This window comes from Schistocerca americana, chromosome 2 (genome assembly GCF_021461395.2).
Source record: "Schistocerca americana isolate TAMUIC-IGC-003095 chromosome 2, iqSchAmer2.1, whole genome shotgun sequence".
NCBI lineage: Eukaryota > Metazoa > Arthropoda > Insecta > Orthoptera > Acrididae > Schistocerca > Schistocerca americana.
In genome coordinates this window covers 244,814,592-244,828,768 of record NC_060120.1, presented here as the reverse complement: position 1 = coordinate 244,828,768, position 14,177 = coordinate 244,814,592, and positions in this window count along the sequence as shown.

The window sequence follows — 14,177 nt, the reverse complement described above, 5'->3', positions numbered from 1 at the left end:
ACTTGTAACTGCAGCGCCATCGGCATGAGAGAGAGGAAGCAAGGGTGAAAGAGTGAGGGAAGTATTTACAGACAAGGATGGAGATAGATACTGCGTTTCCCTACGAAATATTCACACTAGGTGGATATTACGGGCAACATCTTGGAGATATCTCGTCAACTACTTGCAACAGCCTGCTCCATTAGCAATCTTGCCCGGCCATCGCACAATATTATCGTGCACTGCAGTCACATGGCAGAAGTGTTGAAACTTCCTGGTTCGCAGAAGAGCTTCTGTGAAGATTCGAAGGTAGGAGATGAGGTACTGGCAGAATTGAAGCTGTGAGGACGGGTCGTGAGTCGTGTTTGGGTAGCTCAGTTGGTAGAGCACTCGCCCGCGAAAGGCAAAGGTCCCGAGTTCGAGTCTCGGTCCGGCACACAGTTTTAATCTGTCAGGAAGTTTCATATCAAAGCACACTCTTCTGAAGAGTGAAAATCTCATTCTGCAGAAGTGTTGATTACATCACTATTGCGGCCACACGTCGTCGTAAAATGTGGCTCGTGTAAATACATCAGACGGCTCATAACAGCGCACAGCAATATTCTGCAGTATTATTGACTCTCTCCCGACACTGCTCACTAATAGAGCGCGACAGTTTTATAGTTCGAGACATTAGGCGATGAAGACGCAGCGGCTGCGATAATTTCTCTACTTTATTGCAAGCAGAAAAGAAAAATGGATGAAAAACTGGTTAACAGGGCATCTAAGATCACTCACGAAAACTTGGTGAGAGAATTGAGGCTGAAGAAAAAAAATCGTACGTTTTTACATGTTGATGGTCTACCATTGGATACGTTACTAGAAATGTTTGTCCCAACATAAAGGCACTTGTGCCCCCCACCTCCCTCCTCTAGAATCCGTAGTAAAGAGTTATTATTCATCAAAAAAATCTCGTACATTCCAGAACTGCTTTCCCATGAGTCTCATAAACCTCTCGTTTAGCCAAATGTAGCACTACGTGGCTGGTCGCAGTGAGACAAAATGCTACAAATTTAACGATTGCTGTGTAACTCATGTTTGATTTTTCGTCTGAAGCATCAAAGTAATCTACCTATGGCAAATATTGAGTGGGTAACCATCAGTTCTCTGGCATACAATAAAGTTTTTGTGTCACATACGAAACTTAGTTATTGTGGCGTGGCACATTTCGGAACACACCAACTGGTTTATATAAAAAATGACAATTTTACTGTCTTGTCCTTTCCCCCTGGATAAAGTTCTGTGGACTCCACATCACAATGATTTAAGTAACAGAAATCTGTTGATGAGATTGTAATTCTGACAGAAACAGCAAACGACTTGAAAGATAGGTTGAACGAAGTTGACAGGACGAACATCAACAAAAGCAAAACAAAGGTAATGGAATGCAGCCCGTTCAAAGCAGGCGATTTAGGAAACGGGACACTAAAAGTAGTAGATGAGTTCTGCTATCAGGGCAGCAAATGAGAGAGGATATAAAATGTAGAATGGCAATGGAAAGAAAATTGTTTCTGAAGAAGAGAAATTTGTTAACACTTAAGCGTCGTTTTTTGGAGGTATTTGTCGGGAGTGTAAGCAAGTATTGATGAGATTGTAATTCTGACAGAAACAGCAAACGACTAGAAAAATAGGTTGAACGAAATTGGCAGGAGGGTACAGGACGAACATCAACAAAAGCAAAACAAAGGTAATGGAATGGGCGTAAGAGACGACCACTAATTCAATAAGTCTGATGCATACATCTACAGCCAGAGTTTGGAACACAGGGAGAAGTATATACAGTTAGTTACATGTTATGCTGAATGATTCTTTAATCTTTCCCTATTATACGTCAAAACTTTAATGTGGTCTACGCTCTTGTTATATGAAATCCAAGCACAGTCGAAGTGATTAACTGAAAGTCAACTATTCTTAATGCAATTCTTCTGAGGAAGAGATATGTTTCACAATGGCGAACATGAACTAGTGCTCGTAGATCTTAAGTCATGTACTTGGAAATCCACGTTTACTAGACATTTTTTTCCTTGCTTTCGTCCTTATTACCACCTCTCAAAATATGGAAGGCAAAGAGTTTAGAGTGGAAGAGAAGAATCTCACAGCAGCGAAGATGAACAAATCGTCATAGCTCTTAGGGTATGCAGTTTTGAGCCCATATTTACTGGACATCTCTTTCGTGTTTTGGTCCACACCACCACCTTCGAAAATTTGCCTGTGGAGTTCTAGTTCACCCTGCATATTCTGTGCGTAAATTAGGCAATTTAAGAAAAAGTATTTAATATATTGTATATCAGGTACCAGTCATTGTAGAACAAACCACTTAGCTTTAATTTTCTTGTTTCTTTAAGGCTCATTAGACGCCATAGAGCCTGATGAATTTTTTGTGAGTCATCTGTCTTCTGACTGGTTTGATGCAGCACGCTGCGATTTCCTCTCCTGTGCCAACCTCTTCACCTCAGAGTAACAACCTACGTCCTCAATTATTTGCTGGATGTATTCCAATCTCTGACTTCCTTTACAGTTTTTGCCCTCTACAGCTCCGTCTAGAACCATGAGAGTCATTCCCTCATGTCTTATCAGATTTCCTATCATCCTGTCCCTTCTCCTTCTCAGTGTTTTCCACGTATTCCTTTCCTCTCAGATTTCTTCCACAAATTAAGGACTAATTAATTACGGAAAATTTTAAAAACTTACATTGGACTTTTTAGACACCTTATGACGTCGATTAGGGACGTCAGAATCCAGGGAGACGAGCAGAAAGCCAGCCACTGCGGTTATTATGACCTAGGTATCAGCGCAGTAGCTCGGTGGTGACTGCTGGTTCGGTTTAGCGGAAGTGGCGGTGACTTTCGTATGGTAGCCAGCACGTGTAAACAATGGTCTGATGGGCGGGTCGGGCGCATTAATGACTCTCTTAGAAACCATGGATGTAATATCACTGACATCAAGAGTTATACTAAGATTTGCAGATGGTTCGATCAGTAACTTGGGTCATACAACTCTAGGCGAATTATCAGAAGTTCGTTGAGTAATCTGGATTAGACAAGCAGGTAAAGTGGTTTCGGTCTACAATAGAACGATTTTTGCCTGTTTTGCGGTTTGCCTCTTCTGATGTCGCGCGGTCTCCATTGTCTCAAACGAACGCATATTTATGCTGACTGGTGTGTCATATCGTAACCTTCCATTACTCCTCCATCCCGCCCCCCCCCCCCCCCCCAAAGAAAAGGTTTCTGGTGTATTACCATTCCATACATAGCAACTGAACCCGGCAGATGAAGCTGTGCTTCGAAACGCTCATTCGTGAAGTTAAAACGTTATTGATAGGCCGTGTAGTGTCTGTATTCGGCTGAGATACATATTAAATACGTAATTAGCTGTTCTGACTGTTAAAGTGTCCCAGGTAGCATGCAAAGGAATTCCTGTTCAATATATGACATTGGAGACGTCTTTTCGTACTGCACGTAAAAGTGATATTAAGAGGGCTATTTTTTTTTCTTTCGTCCTCCGATCAGTCGTGAAATGGAAACCACAGTGAAAATAAAAATGTTGTATTTTCAACATTTAGGTACACATTCCAGCTACTTCTCTGCATAGTTGCCGCTCCGTCCCAGACGTTTGTGGTAGCTCGGTACCAACCTTCCAGTACCCTCGTCATACACGGTATCTCTTCTAAGAGACGTTGTAACACCGAAAATGCTGATAAAATACCTTCTGCATCATCCAACATTTTTCGCCGTTTAATATCCGTTGATAACATGATCTGTATTGCTAATTATGAATCTGAAAGCTTTATTACAGAAACTATAGTTAATATGTAATGTATTTAATAGTGTATGTATTTCTGTCTGTAAATGGAATGTAAATACTGTAAATTGCTGGCTAATAGCCGAGGGAACTTTATTTTCATTTATCGATAGTAATGACGAAATGGGAGTAGCTGTGTCGCTGTTTATCTTTGCATATGGGGAGTCTCTGTTGTTCTGCAAGCTGAGAGGAAGCAGAGCAGCTTGAGCCATGAAAGAGTGCGGAAGTGTTTGTCGGGCGCTCCCGCAGACACGGTGTGCAGCTATAATCGCGCCAGTGTACATCTACATCTACATGCATACTCCGCAAGCCACCTGACGGTGTGTGACGGAGGGTACCCTGAGTACCTCTATCGGTTCTCCCTTCTATTCCAGTCTTGTATTGTTCGTGGAAAGAAGGATTGTCGGTATGCATCTGTGTGGGCTCTAATCTTTCTGATTTTATCCTCATGGTCTCTTCGCGAGATATACGTAGGAGGGAGCAATATACTGCTTGACTCCTCGGTGAAGGTATGTTCTCGAAACTTCAACAAAAGCCCGTACCGAGCTACTGAGCGTCTCTTCTGCAGAGTCTTCCACTGGAATTTATCTATCATCTCCGTAACGCTTTCGCGATTATTAAATGATCCTGTAACGAAGCGCGCTGCTCTCCGTTGGATCTTCTCTATCTCTTCTATCAACCCTATCTGGTACGGATCCGGATCCCACAGCGGTGAGCGGTATTCAAGCAGTGGGCGAACAAGCGTACTGTAAGCTACTTCCTTTGTTTTCGGATTGCATTTCCTTAGGATTATTCCAATGAATCTGTGTGGCATCTGCTTCACCGACGATCATCTTTATATGATCATTCCATTTTAAATCACTCCTAATGCGTACTCCCAGGTAATTTATGGAATCAGCTAATTCCATTTGCTGACCAGCTATATTGTAGCTAAATGATAAGGGATCTTTCTTTCTATGTATTCGCAGCACATTACACTTGTCTACATTGAGATTCAATTGCCATTCCCTGCACCATGCGTCAATTCGCTGCAGATCCTCCTGCATTTCAGTACAATTTTCCATTGTTACACCCTCTCGATATACCACAGCATCATCCGCAAAAGCTTCAGTGAACTTCCGATGTCATCCACAAGGTCATTTATGTATATTGTAAATAGCAACGGTCCTACGACACTCCCCTGCGGCGCATCTGAAATCATTCTTACTTCGAAAGGCTTCTCTCCATTGAGAATGACATGCTGCGTTCTGTTATCTAGGAACTCTTCAATCCAATCACACAATTGGTCTGATAGTCCATATGGTCTTACTTTGTTCATTAAAGTGTAGGAGCGCCTGATTCGTTAAATCGCAAATATTGAGAGCACGGTAGGAGTGGACAGGAAGAGGAAGCTGCATTTCTATTGCCTCTCCCATAGTTATCCGTGGCTCTGGAAGCGACTCGTGTTCGCAAACAGCAGCAGCAACAGCACCAGCGGCGGCTCAGCACTGCCGCCGGTTACATTCCTCCCTGTCGTCCGCATAGCTACAGCAACGTAAGACTGTTAACTGACAGAGTATAACTAGTGTTGTACCGGCATTACCAATAGCATTTCTTTTACAAACTTTAGTAATTTTCTTGAATAATAACCTGCAATCGTTAAAAGTTGCGGGGCACCTGCGTTGTCATTGTCCTCAGACTTTATTACCTAGCAGAGTCCCTTTCCTTTCGACGCAGTCACCTAGTGTCGTAAAAATATGAAAATTGATCAACTGTATACTGCCAGTTTTGTTTGTTTACTAATGACCAGTTTCAGTCTAAATTTTGCTGCCTCAGTAACTATTCATTCTTGTTTTGCGAATCAGAGGCTTAACTATTTTGCAACTTCGTGTGTTAACTCCACTCACTTAAGGTAACGCAAAACTTCACTGGCAAAACTAATAAATAAAGATACAGCACAAATTAACAGTGCGGAGTTTCATTTATTTTCTATTTAGCTTAGCTAGTGACTTCTGCTAGCTTGGTAAGTACGTTATTGCTCTTATGATAAAAGTAAATTCAGTTGCTCATTTGCTTAAAGTAAATTCAGTTCAGTCTTTCAACAATTAAAAGTAAATTGCCTGCCCTTTTCTAAATTTTGCATTACTTTACGCTGAGGTTACTAACAGTCATTTTTTAAATGTAACATAGTATGAGTTACAATCAGCCATCTATTTTACCAGCAACTTCATTTAACTTTGCTTTCAAAATTTAGTACTTCAGACTAAGTAACTCCCAACTCAGTGCTTTCTGAATCAGTTATATTCTCTTGAACTGTTGTGTTGTGGATAAGCGTGACAATATTTACTTAAATTTCTTTGCCATTACCTTTAATAGGATTCTGGATATTCATTGACCTAGTGGGCTGGCGACCATTCAGTTTTACCTACTTTTGCTAATCAGTATTTTTTGTATTAAAAATATTACATGGTACCCTTTTCCCCCCTGTGTTGTCGCGAGCGACTGCACTAAATTCAACACATTTCAGAACTACTGTCAGTATTTAGATTACTTTTAGAATTGATTCTTCCTTTAGAAGGGTCTGTTGTACACTTTCCTCCTACAAACCGGTTTTATTTTCTTCAGGAACGCGTCCATTACTTACTGTAAAATTTCATTAGGTATACGCGATGACGGTCAGTTATATCGCAGTCCAGCAGGCCGATTAGGAATTGGGAGGTTAAAAGTCAGGCGCGTTTTCTCTGGTGTTTCAGCACTAATTTGCAATTTCGTTTTTGTACTGTGTAGCCGCTGTCAGTCGAAACAAATTCTGCTCACCAAGTCTTTCATTCGACGCCCAGTGTCGACAGAAAGCGATGGTTTGTTTCCCGTTACAAACAAAATTGTTTTCAAAATGAGCCGGTCGCAGTGGCCGAGCGGTTCTAGGCGCTTCAGTCCGGAATCACGCTGTTGCTACGGCTGCAGGTTCGAATCCTGCCTCGGGCATGGATGTATGTGATGTCCTTAGGTTAGTTAGGTTTAAGTAGTTCTAAGTCTAGGGGACTGATGACCTCAGATGTTAAGTCCGATAGTGCTTAGAGTCATTCGAACCATTTTTCCGTCAACATTTGGCGTCGCGCGAAGGACGTTGCTAGTAGTAATTGTTTGGGCAGACTTCAGCTACACATAGTAAAAAAGAAATTACACATATTTGCCGAAACATCAGCAAAAACCTGCCTGATGTCTCTTACGAGGGACATCCGGTATAAGGCAGCCGCCTGTGATTTCCGCCAATTTCCCAATCTGATATGCAGCTCATTGTCTGTGCCGAAATGCTGTCCTCATACCCAGGGATTCATGTGAGCGAAGAGATGAAAAGAAGAATGAGCGAAGTCCAGGCTGCATGGTGGGTGAGCAAACACTTCCCATCTTAAAACGCTGCAAGAGCGACTTCGTTGCACCTGCAGTGAGCGGTCGAGAATTGTCATTAAAAAGGAAACTCATGAGAGTTGCGTTACATGGGTTGCATGAAATCGTGCCAAACTCCTCATCAGGACTTTACATTTAGCAGGCATTTTTACGTGCTCAGTGTGTGCTCAGAACTGAAAAGTGAGAGGTGATGCGATATAGGGGTATACTAAGGGCGCTGTATAACACATCTGCAAAAAGTTTCACAGGATTTCCACTGTGGACTTAATTTCGCGACCGATGGGTGATTGGAAAAAAATAGGTCTCGTACATAGAGACAGTTGGTAAGCAGCTACCAATTAACGGACAAGCAATCGAAGGAGCCAGTGTAAATCGATCATCAAGAACAGATTAAGTGCGTGCTACCGTCGTTACACTGTAGGGTGACAACTCGCAATTCTGGACTACTCGTGGGTAAACTGTTCTTCTTCAGGAAAAATTAACAACATAATAAACACTGTGACAAGAATGTGAGACCGTTAAGTCCCTAGGGACTTCGTGAACCAAGAAGTAAATAGCAAAACAGAACGTGATTTGGCAGGAGAAGTGTCGGATACCAACGCAGAGGGGGACAGCGCCACATTTCTTACTACATCAGCATCACTGAATGCGTGAATACCAGCAATTCGTGACGCTAGCCTCGTTCTGGCGTAATAAAGGTGGGCGAAGTGTGCACGAGCGTGCTATCGCGACGCGATCTAACTGCTGCTGATCTGAATTTATGCAAGTTGGTTCCAAGGTGATGGGGGCCAGTTCATGTCAAATAAAGATAGCGACAACCTCCGCACTACTGTCGTAAGATCTGTAACGAAGTGGGACCTTCAAAGGTCTGAAACAGAATGGATTCCGGATATCGCCTCTCCTCGGTTTTATGGACTCTGGCGCGGCACACAGTAGTGTACTTTCTTCCGGAGAATGCGGTGTCTATATCAGCTTTACTGCTGGGGGAAGGGAGGGAGGCAGTGAAGATGTTCCCTGTGGCTTAAGGTTTGGTGATATTTTGTGGCGCCAGGACAACAACCGCGGGAGAAAAGTATCTACGTATACGCATTTGAACGCAACGGGTCCGAAACTTACCGATTTACGAAACCTTGTGGCTTCCTAAATTTAAGTGATCGGTGGATATTAAAAATCGTTCTAGTCCATGGTCTGATGGTCATGTACATAGCCAACACATGGGTGGCTCCAGGTGAGTGAGGAAAATTGATATTAATGAATAAATTCACAAATTATGTCTTTTCACTTAATCCTTTAACCATTTGGGTCGCAACAACATGAAAAAATAATTAACCTTTACTATCATAGTAAACAACGTATACAAGAAGAAATTGTCAGAATGTAAACAATCACTTGTTGTAAGGATGTGGTTGTACTTTATACACAAAGGTAAAATTTTGCACGAAATAAATGTTTATTATCGTAGTAAGCAACGGCTACAACATGAAATTGGCTAAAGGTAACCAATCAGTTGTTTGAAGGAGGTAGTTTCACTTTGGAATCAGTGGAACATGCAATATTCAAATACTCATCATTCCATGTGAAACTTTTGAAAACAAATTCGCGTTTTTCCTAGTTAAAATCGCAGATCTCGAAACTTTAGTGAATTCAGAACGCCTGAAACTTATTGCAGTCCTAAATAACAAGCAAGAATGGGCCTAAAATCTAATTATATTTTATATCACAATTACATACTGTTCCAGTGGTTTCATTTCGATAGTACCCATAAAAGCAGTAGTACAAAATCAAATTTACGTTACGGTAACTCAGATATACTCACTTACGCTGTCAATGGTCTGCACAGTATGGCCACTGTATAAACACCGCCTGTCTCTGCCTCCTACAATCACGCAGCACGGTCTCCGCGCCGACTGTTGTTTTGAACTCTATAACTGACTACTACAGTGCACTACATTCGCAGAGTGCATTCGTAGAAGTACTTGACTGTGTACCACTAGAAGTCTCTGTCTTGCAATAGCATTGGTGGTTTCATGCGAAAGGCAGTGGTACTTAACAAAAATGAAGAAAATACTGGTTTCAGGCAGAGAACACTGGGGCTCAATGGATTAATTAAGTCTTGTCAGTAAATTATGCAACAAGCCAGCGATTACAATGACTGGAATCGTAATTAAGTAGATTTTATTAATCTATGGTAGAAAACGTGATTATTACGTAATTAAACGCTCTTTCCTTGTATGGGACTAGCGTGTACAGCTGCTGTGACTTGTATGTGTGGATCATCGCAGAAAAGGTTCGAAGCTTGTAGACAGATTTTATTATTAACTTTTTCATTCGTTTCACCATCTCAGTTTTGTAAGGAACAGGCACTGTGGCTACCACAAAGTCAGTCTTCTGCTCACACAGAAACTAGCCAATATTAGACTGTCCCTCTCCTCTCAGCGAGCTAGTGTCTCTAATCATCGGCTGTGTAATATGTCACGCCGTGTTTCGGCTTGTACGAGGAAAGGTAATTTTCAACAGCCAACAAAACTTTCCCACATAATTACCCAAATTGGACTTTATGTATAAAGTGCACAACATACCGTCCTCTTTCACAGTGATCGACACCTAACCAAATGACTGAACAATTTTTACCATTTTCAAAGCAACGCCAGACACATCCTTCCTGTGTGAAAATTAGTTCCCGACTCTTCGAGAATTAGTCCCCACAGTCGACCGTCTCCAGAATGCCGTACTTTGCTCTTTTCTGATGGGATGGGACAAAATATAAATGCCTGTTGTTTTACAAAATCCTTTATATACAGTTTACATGATTTGTTGTGGTTCCCTTTCTTTACTGCCAACTCCAGCAAATGGATGAGCTAGCTGCAGTGTGTGTTAGTGAAGGACGTACGACAAGTGAAAAAGAGTTAGATAGCAGAGGGATTCACGTATGTATGATAAGTCCCTTCCCTCGAAAATTTCCCTCCTTCATACCTCGTCTGTACTACCACGGATGACTTGTCACTGACTTCATTTCTACTAAAATTGCCTTACACACGAGGTGCCTACTTGCTTCCACAGCCTTATATAGCAGTTGTCCCCTGTTCAGAAAACAGTACGCAGGTCGTGAGTCCGTTATCTTGACGCTGAAATAAACTGTTAGCTAGGAACAGGTACTGTACAAATAATTATAATTTGACTTGGTATGTTTAAACGGGATCCGACTGGCTTTTAATTAGCAGAATAAGAGAAATTGCACAATTATAGTCCCCTTTACGAACCGCAAATAATTTCCATTCTTCACACTTTCATAAAAAACAAACAAAACAATGCATTGTGTATTTGGTTAATTACTATCAACCTGTTCTTAGTTGCGTGTGCAAATAATCAGAGACTGCTAATTATGTTTTTAAGCGATACTGACCAAAGCATGATACATGTCTATCCTCCGAGACTGTCGATCATACTCTGATCTTACAAACGAACCACTTCGCCCGCCATCCAAATTAGCCACGATCCGAAGATCTCCGAAGTGCTTCGTCTGCCTCTTCGTTTAGCAGTTGTTTATTATTCTGCTGGTTATTAAGACTTTTGAAATAATGGAATGATAGCCTGCTATTGAGAGCTGCTGTTATAAGAAATGCTAGTGAATTCATTGTTTAGTTTTTCTGATATTGATCAGAACTGTATCATATTGTAGCCCTACTTCCGAACACAGAAGCCAGTTGCGGGAAAGGACCACAATTTGGACGGTCTTCATCATGATACCCGTACCGAATAAACAATCTGTCAACGGTATCTCACTCCACATTTTGCCATTTTCCCACTGCTGCCTTCTCAACTGCTCTAGGAAGAGCTTCTTGTACTGGATGTGATGGCTGTAAGACCAGAAAGATTACAGACAGTCGAAGAAAGTTTTGTTTCAGGTTTTTAATTGCGTTATGTTTAAACTGTGAATGGTACACTGTGATATAATTTTCGACAGGTCTTGAGCAGAGGAAGCTGATTACTGAATAAAGAATGTAAGTACGAGGTGCATTCAAGTTCTAAGGCCTCCGATTTTTTTTCTCTGGACTGGAAAGAGATAGAAACATGCGCATTGTTTTAAAATGAGGCCGCGCTCATTGTCAATACGTCTCAGAGATGGCAGCACCGTACGGCAGATGGAATTTTACCGCCAGCGGCGAGAATGAGAACTGTTTGAAATACTTAAAATGGCGACGTTTGAAATACTTAAAATGGCGACGTTTTCCTTACTTGAACAGCGTGCAATCATTCGTTTTCTGAATTTGCGTGGTGTGAAACCAATTGAAATTCATCGACAGTTGAAGGAGACATGTGATGATGGAGTTATGACATGTGTCGAAAGTGCGTTCGTGGGCGCGACAGTTCAATGAAGGCAGAACATCGTCTGACAACAAACCGAAACAACCTCGGGCTCGCACAAGCCGGTCTGACAACATGATCGACAAAGTGGAGAGAATTGTTTTGGGGGATCGCCGAATGACTGTTGAACAGATCGCCTCCAGAGTTGGGATTTATGTGGGTTCTGTGCACACAATCCTGCATGACGACCTGAAAATGCGAAAAGTGTCTTCCAGGTGTGTGTTACGAATGCTGACGGATGACCACATGGCTGCCCGTGTGGCATGTTGCCAAGCAATGTTGACGCGCAATGACAGCATGAATGGGACTTTCTTTTCATCGGTTGTGACAGTGGATGAGACGTGGATGCCATTTTTCAATCCAGAAACAAAGCGCAAGTCAGCTCAATGGAAGCACACAGATTCACTGCCACCAAAAAAATTTCGGGTAACCGCCAGTGCTGAAAAAATGATGGTGTCCATGTTCTGGGACAGCGAGGGCGTAATCCTTACCCATTGCGTTCCAAAGGGCACTACGGTAGTAGGTGCATCCTACGAAAATGTTTTGAAGAACAAATTCCTTCCTGCACTGCAACAAAAACGTCCGGGAAGGGCTGCGCGTGTGCTGTTTCACCAAGACAACGCACCCACACATCGAGCTAACGTTACGCAACAGTTTCTTCATGATAACAACTTTGAAGTGATTCCTCATGCTCCATACTCACCTGACCTGGCTCCTAGTGACTTTTGGCTTTTTCCAACAATGAAAGACACTCTCCATGGCCGCACATTCACCAGCCATGCTGCTATAGCCTCAGCGATTTTCCAGTGGTCAAAACAGACTCCTAAAGAAGCCTTCGCCGCTGCTATGGAATCATGGCGTCAGTGTTGTGAAAAATGTGTACGTCTGCAGGGCGATTACGTCGAGAAGTAACGCCAGTTTCATCGATTTTGGGTGAGTAGTTAATTAGAAAAAAAATCGGAGGCCTTAGAACTTGAATGCACCTCGTACTGCAGTTCACATCTTCGGAACGAACAAAGTTATTAGAATTGCACGCTTGCTGGTTAATATACACCTGGTAGCTAAACATTTTCTTGATACATGTTTTGTTTTGTGTGTGGACAAAAAGTTATTTCGGATGATCAAGATAAATGGGACACAGTGTAAAGCGTACAGCAAAACAATACAGACAGTATTCTGGTAGTTGTAGAGGATATTTGGAGGAACAAACTGAGGGTAGAATCCCATGCCTGGAAACTTTATTCAAAGACGAAATTATTGGGAACAACGCAGACGTAAGCATTAAGACGGCGAGATGAGGTCGGACGCATTCACTCCTGTCGTAACAGAGACAGCCATCTTTCATCGTCTGAACTCGTTTGCTACCGAAGTGTTGCCCTATTGGGAGACGTTGGCCCCTATATCTTTGAAGTGCTATGGTACAGAGCGCGCAAAATTCCTCGGGCGCTTGATGTTCAGTGGCTGGGGAGTCGTGGGGAGAGCGGCAGTGGTGGGGGTGGGGGTCATTCAGAACGCTGTAGGGGAAATGGTGAGCTATGGAGGGGATGTACCATCGTAAACTGAAGGCCACGCTCACATTATTTGTAAATAAGTGGGCTCCCCCACGGTCACATTTGCACGGTGACCATTCAAAAAGATCTACTCTCATCTCTGCTTTCGTTAGTATCTAAAAAGAACTCCATCGAAAATGCAGCGATTTATTTTCGTCTGGCTTGTTAACCATTCGTAACATTCAGAGAAGCGTCATGAATGGCGAATTTTGAGTAAAACCTACAAATTCTCTGGTTTCCATGTTAAAAATTTGCTTCTTTTACCGAAACACAGTGGGGTTTAAACAGTCTCACTTCACTAACATGTTGTACAGACACAATTGCGTGAGGATTCTGAAATAGTGTTTTATTAGGTTTGTTATGTGAGGAACTGAGGAAATGTATAGTCTGTAGCTTACGAAAAAGCACATCCTCAGTACAAAAAAACGTGCAATGTCTTCACATATGTTGTTCAAAAACCCATAGCATTTCTCATTTCACCAGCAATTGATGGACCTTAAAAAGTTACATTCTTTCACCAAAAAGTCTGTTGTTACTGGAATAACACGGTAGAGAATGAAGTTCTGCATAATAACGATATGGTGCTGTCATTTTCCAAAATTTCATTTCGATATCTAAAAGCTGTTATGAAATATGAGGAATCTCCAGGGCTAAGTGCGTGCACACAGGACTCGTCTCATGTGACTGATTTCTCTATTCCCTTAGTGGATTACGGTTTCAGACACTGGTTTCCATCTGCAGTTCATTTTTCTCCTGTACGCCGAAAAACTTGGAGATCACTCTGGCCTTACCAAAGGCGCGGCAAATGAGTGTGCTACATCAGATCAGTTTTCTCAAGGTTAGTGACAGATACCTCTAACTAAGTCTAAAGAAAAATTCAATATGTTAGCTAAATTTCATATGCAACAACATATCACGTAATATGCACTAAACGCAAAATCTTAGCGACCTCTATTTTTGTTTCACACTTCTCCGAATATCGCGTAGTGTCTTACTTTCACGTGAATATCACAATAGCTATGACCGTAAAGAAATGAAGGCATATTATTATGAACC